Here is a 7,114-nt window from a genome sequence, read left to right as displayed (position 1 = left end):
AAGAAGCATCAGTAGTTGAAAAACATATCCTTTGTGATAGAAATGGTATTGGAGATCCCACAATACAATTCTGCAAGGCTAATGACTTACTCACTGCAAACATGTTTTTAACAACATAAAAGACCACTATACACATGGATCTCACCATCTGGAATACGAAGAAATCAAATTGACTACATCTGTGAGGAGAGACAGAAAAACTCCATATCATCAGCCAAAACAAGGCCAGGGGTGAACTGTGGAACAGCCATCAATTACTCATATGCAAGCTTAGGCTGAAGCTGAAGAAAATTAAAATAAGTCCATGAAAGTGAAAATTTGACCTTGAAGATATCACACCTGATATCTTTATTAAGAGATCATCTCAAGAACAAATTGGATGCATTAGACATTAATAACCAAAGATTGAAAGAGTTGTGGAATGACATCAAGAACATAATACAGGTAGAAAGAAAAAGGTCATTAAGAAGAAAAGAAAGAAGGTAAAGATCAAAGTGGATATCAGAAGAGATTTTGAAACTTGCTCTCCAATTTAGGGATATGAAATTAAGTGGAAGAAATGAGGAGGTAAAATAGCTGAAATTTCAAAGGTGAGCTCAAGAAGATAAAGTGAAGTACTATAATGAAATGAAATGACCTGGAGTTAGAAAACGAAAGGAACGAACAGTCTCTATATTTCTGAAGCTGAAAGAATTGAAGAAAAAGACTCACAACATTGAAGGATACTAGGGACAAATTCTGAATGATGCAGAAAGCATCGACTGAAAACGGAAGGAATACACACAGTCACTGTACCAAGAAAGAAATGGTCAATGTTCAACCATTTCAAGAGACAGCATATGATTAAGAGCCAACGGTACTGAAAGAAGAAATCCAAGGTGAACTGAAGGGATTGGCAAGAACAGGCACTGGAATTGAAATCTTTCAACAAACTGATGCAGCAAATGAGACACTGACTCATCGATACCAAGAAACTTGAAAGAAAGCTACCAACTAATTCAGAGAGAGGTGACCTAAATGCAGAAAGCATTAGATGATATCACTGAAATCACATGCAAGTAAAATTTTGCTAAAGATAACTAAAAAATGACTGCAACATTACATTTACAGAGAACTGCTAGAGGTTCAAACCAGATGCAGATGAGGCTGGAGAATGAAGGATATCATTGCTGAAATCATATGGATCTTGGCTGAAAGTTGAGAATACCTGAAAGATGTTCAGCTACGCTTTTTTACTATGCAATGTCTTTTGACTGTGTGGATCATGATGAGCTATGGACAACATTGCAAAGAATGAGTATTCCAGAGCACTTTATTGTGCTCATGATGAACCTGTACATAGACCAAGAGGCAGTCATTAAAACTGAATAAGGGGACACTGAATGGTTTAAACTCAGGAAAGGTATGCTTCCAGGTTGTATTCTTTCACAATAATTATTCAATATTTACACAAAACAAATAATCTGAGGAACTGTATTATGTGAAGTAGAATGTAGCAACAGTATTGGAGGAAGACTCACTAACCAGTGGCAGGCTGTTGAGGCAACCTTGCTTACTGAAAGCAAAGATGACTTAAAATACTTACTGATGAAGATAAAAAATCACAGCCTTCAAAATGAGCTGCAACTCAATGAATGTAAAGAAAACAAAAATCCTCACAACTGGTTCCATCAATAACATAATGATAAATGGAGAAGGAATTGAAGTTGTCAAAGACTTCATTTTGCTTGGATCCACTATTAACACTCATGGACGCAACAGTCAATAAATCAAATGATGTATTGCATTAGTCAAATCTGTTGCATAAGACCTCATTAAAGTGTCCAAAACAAAGACGTCAGTTTGAAGACTAAGGTGCACCTGACCCAAGCCATGGTATTTTCAATAGCTTCATATGCATGTTAAAGGCACAATTAATATGGACTACCTTAGAAGGGTTGACGCATTTGAGTTATGGTGTTGGAGGACAGTATTAAAAGTACCATAGACTGATAGAAGAACAAACAAATCTGTGTTGGAAGAAGTACAAACAGAATGCTCCTTTCGATCTAGGATGAGGTGAGATTTTTGTCTCTCATACTTTGGACGCATTATCAGGAGGGACCATTTGCTGTAGAAGGACATCATGTTTGCTAACATGGAGGATCAGTGCAAAAGATGAAGATCCCCAATGAGATGACTTGGAATAGTCACAGCAGCAATGAGCTCAATCTTAACAATGATTTTAAGGATGGTGCAGGATCGGACAGTGTTTCTTTCTGTTGTGCATAAGGTTGCTATGGAAACCTACTTGATAGTGCCTAACAACAATACCAACAAGCATGTTTGATGTATCACTTTTGTATCTTCTTAGTGTAAATTCTGGGAGTAGAATTGTTGGGTGAAAACAGATGAGCAATTTAAGGCTGTAAACAATACTGACAGTTTGCCTCTAAGAGGCAAAATCTTTTTCTACTTACATTATCATCAGCAGAATAGGAGAATGCCGAGTTTCCTTAAATGCTCCCTGAGATGGGTATTTTAAATTAATTTTAGAAAGTGATGGTGACAGTAGGGAAAGTTGTAGTTTTTTAGGTGAAAAAGTAGTATTTTATTTCTATGGTATGTATATATGAAATATATTGGTTTCTATACATTTTGTGAATTCATTATTAGTTTGAAAAGGATGTATTTTAAAATTACATTTAGCTATTTTATTATGTTATGTTCTTAGATTTCTTGGATTGAAAAGATCAAAGTGAGAACATTGAGTTTTACTAAACATTTGTTTGTCTTCTATTAAGATGATCTCTATTTTACCTCTCTTAACTTTACTTTTTAAAAATACATCCTGATATTTTCTTGTGATTAAGCCTTTTTGAACTAGAATACAGTTCCCACAATTACATTCCTATAGGATCTTCCATAATTGGGTTTTATTAAAACTAGGCTTTTAAATTTCAGTTTCTTTCTCTGGATATTCAAATACATTTGTCAACTGCTTTTAAATGTGAGACCTATTCTTTGAAAGGCTAATGATAAATCTGGAAATATAATTATGGTCTTTTGAAATATAAAATTATGATATAAAGAATAGTGGTCTAGGGGTTCTAAATCTAGACTTCCTCTGAACTAACCTTTGGTCCTGACTCAGACCAATTGAGAACGTAGTGTAGGATTAAGTCATTGGTATATTTCAAAGCTTCCCTGGTGGTTCTAATGGTCATATAGGGTTGAAAAACCACTAAGGTAATGAATTTAGGTTCAAATCCAAGCTCTAACCCTTCTTAGCTAAAGCATCTAAAATGGGCTTATGGGAAAGAGAATGGAAAACCATGATAGAAAAATGCGTTGATTAAGGGTAGATTGTGCAGTCTATTATTGTAATTGCTGTCAACTTGCATACCTATAAAAACAAATCGAATTGAAAATAGTTGTGTGATAGACATATTTATGACAGCAACAACAACAATAGCAAAGAGTACCTGCTAAGGGGTTTTGGTTCCTGGGTTTGAAATGATTGCACCATTTCATGGTTTCATGGGACATCCAGTTAATTCAGCTAATAATGCTTTTAGTGCTTCTATCTCCTACTTCATTGTGCAGTCCCTGGGGTCTTAAAAGCTTGCAAGCAATCATCCAAGGAAGGCACAAAAATAGGTCTCTATTTGCAGCAGAGAATGAAGAGTCAGGAATGTATGACTGATTGCCTTCATGAGCAAAAACTGCCATGAAACCAGGAAGAAATGAATGGTTCTCAGCTACCAATACTGAACATTTTGATAAAAGATTTTATGGAAGAATCCTGATTTAGTGGGGGGAAATGAAGAACAGGATTTAAAATTCTCATGGACTCTAGACTTCCTGGGAAACAAGAGGGCTCGATAAACCCTTGAAACTACTGTCCTGAGATCATCTTTTTTTATTCTGTAATCTACCTGACCTTCTCACCACATGGATCTCTATTCCTATGTGTTTATCTTCTCTAACATTATAATTGTTTTGATCATAGACTGACATTCCAGATTCTCTGAATTCATTCTTAGAGTTTTGTCCTGTTCTAGACTCTTCCAATTTTTGATTGAGTTCCCAATGGTGTTGCCATGTATGTCTCTCTGGTTGTTATCTGTTCTTGTTGGTTCTCAGTCCACAGAACTCCCTTTAGGATGTTTTGCAGCACAGGGTTGGCTTTGGAAAAAGCCCTTAGCTTCTGTTTATCCTGGAATGTTTGGATTACACTGTCATATTTGACTGACAGCTTTGCTGGGTAGAGGATTCTTGGTTGGCAGTTTCTCTCTTTCAGGGTTTTATATATCTTCCCATTGCCTTCTTGCCTGCATGGTTTCTGCTCACAGATCTAAGCTTAATCTGATTTGCTAGCCTTTTGTATGTAACACTTCTCTTTTCTGTAGCTGCTTTCAGGATTCCCTCCTTATCTTTACTTTTGGAGAGCTTGATTATGATATGTCTTGGTTATTTTCTTTTGGGGTCTATCCTTCCTGGGGTTTGTTGAGCTTCTTGAATGCTTATCTTGTCACTTTTCAGGATGTTAAGGAAATTTTCTTACAACAGCTCTTCACCTATCTCCTCTGTGGACTTGTGTGATTCTTCCTGTTCCGGCATGACAATGATTCTTAAGTTATTCCTCTTCATGTTGTCCAACATGAATCTTAGACCTTCTTCAGACTTTTTAATCCTTTTTTCTGCTTGCTCTTCTATCTTAGCAGTATTAAGAGATTTATCTTCCAGATCACTAGTTCTGGCTTCCATCTCTTCAGTTTTATTTTTTACTCCTTTGCCCTTTCAGTGTATTATCCATTTCTGATATTCTATTATTAATTGTTTGGACCTCTTTTTGTAGGTTTTGTATTGTTTCCAATGCTGCATCTATCTTATTTGATTGTTCCTATAGCAAGTGTTTTGATACATTTCATTATCATTTTTCTGAATTCCTTCTCAGGCACTTCCAAAGCCTGCCCTCCTTCCAATATGAAATCTAGGACTATCTCCAGCTTATTTGTCTCAGTCACTCTATCTTGTTTCTGGACATATGCAGAGATAGTCATCTTTTCTTGGTCATATTTAGTAGTTAGCTGTGACCTTAATAATTAGATGAATGTATGTTGAGGTTTTATTATGCTTTCAGGTTGCCTCGCAGTAGGTGTGATCAGGAGATGGGCTTCCCTTTTCACTCTTCTTATTACTCAACTCAGAGTAACTGTCACAGGTGTTGGCTGCCTATCTGCTGTATGGCAGCTGATGTTGGTTCTTGCCTGGATGGTGGGATTTTATAGGGTGTGATTATAGCTTGACTATATGACCACAATTGCTGTCTGTTCTTGGGTAATGCAGGGAGAGAAAGAATACCCTAAAGGTAAAGAGGGGACCAAAAAATAAAACAGCAACAACAGAAAAGACAGACTGGATACTGTAGTCTATAATCGCAGAAAAGAGAGAAGAGAAAAAAAATTCTGTAGCCAAATATAAGTATGACTTTAATATCCCTCACTCAGCTTCTTGCCTTCAAGGCCACTTGAGAAACTTCAAGATGCCACTGTTATTCACTATGACATAACTCAAGATTTAATTTTTGGCCTGTTCCTTCTTAGTCTGTGTCTCTCCTGCTTCACAACCCCCATTCAAGCCTTTTTCTTAGTCATCAGCAGTCCAGGACTGGCTGTGGTCATTTTGTGTTGCCATTTGGTTTTAAGTGGGGCCTTTCCCTTTAAATTCTGCTGAGTGGATCTGTGAGCATGCATAGTAGACCCCTACAGGGATGGGGGGTGTCCACTTGCTCAGGCACCCCATTTAGTCACCAGAATGAAGGTGTGCAAAGTGCGAGACCAACAAACAGAGACAAATAAAAAAAAGAAAAAGAAGTTCACACCTTTATCTCCAAGGATCAGTCAGGCATCAGGCGTCCGCAGTAGCTCTGATTCTTCCCACACTCCTTTTTGCCCAAGATAGCCACTCTGGGAGCTGCTTAGACTGGCTGATCAGAGAGCACTTGATTTCATGCTTCCATTACAAATTCCTCTGGTTGTAGGCCTTCAAACTTTCTAAGTATTCTTTTATATGTAGTTCAGAGTTGTGGGAACATCCCCTGAACCTGTTTCATCCTGTATTCTGTGTTATTGTTGATGGAGATCCTCACTGCGCTTCTCCCAGATCCACCATCAAGCCCTGCCACTCATCCTGAGATAATCTTTAAAACTTAAGCCTCACTAAAATTTATAGAACAATATCCCTCATGAACATAGATGCAAAAGTTTTCAACAAAATCCTAGCCAACAGAATCCAAAACATATCAAAAAAGTAATACAACATGATCAATGGGATGCATACCAGGTATGCAGGATTCAATATAGTCCACTACATAAATGAGACAAAGGAAAAAAAACAACACATGATCATATCAGTGTATACAGAAAAGGCCTTTGACAAAATCCAACACCCATTCCTGATAAAAAACACTCTGCAAAATTGGTTGTTATTTTTGTTAGGTGCCATCTAGTCAGTACCAACTCATAGTGACCTGTGCACAACAGAACGAAACACTGCCCAGTGCCGGGCCAACTTCACACTTGTTGCCAAGCTTGAACCCATTGATGTTGCTACTTTGCCAATCTATCTCACTGGGGGATTTCCTCTCCTTCTCTGACCCTCCACTTTCTCCAGCGTCTGGTCCTTCCAGACAATATGTATGAAGTATGAGAGATGAAGTTTGATCATCCTGGCCTCCAAGAAGCACTCTGGCTTCCCTTCTTCCAACACAGATTTGATTGTTCTTTTGGCAGCCCACGGCACTTTCAATATTCTCCTCCAACACCATAAATCAAATGCACCACTTCTTCTACAGTCTTCCTTATTCATTGTCCAGCTTTCACACGCAGATGAGGTTATTGGAAATACCATGGCTTGGGTCAGGTGCACCTTAGTCTTCAAGCTGACATCTTTGCTCTTCAACACTTTAAAAAGGTCTTATACAGCAGATTTGTCTAATGCAATATGTCATTTGATTTTTTTTTTTTGGGATTGCGTGAAAGTTTACAGGGCACATCATCAGCTTCACATTCAACCATTCATATAGCTTGTTTCATTACACTGATTATTATCCCCTCCATATATCATCAGT

The sequence above is a fragment of the Chrysochloris asiatica genome, unplaced genomic scaffold, assembly GCF_000296735.1.
Source record: "Chrysochloris asiatica unplaced genomic scaffold, ChrAsi1.0 scaffold00045, whole genome shotgun sequence".
Lineage (NCBI taxonomy): Eukaryota > Metazoa > Chordata > Mammalia > Afrosoricida > Chrysochloridae > Chrysochloris > Chrysochloris asiatica.
Note: the sequence above shows the minus strand (reverse complement) of the source record.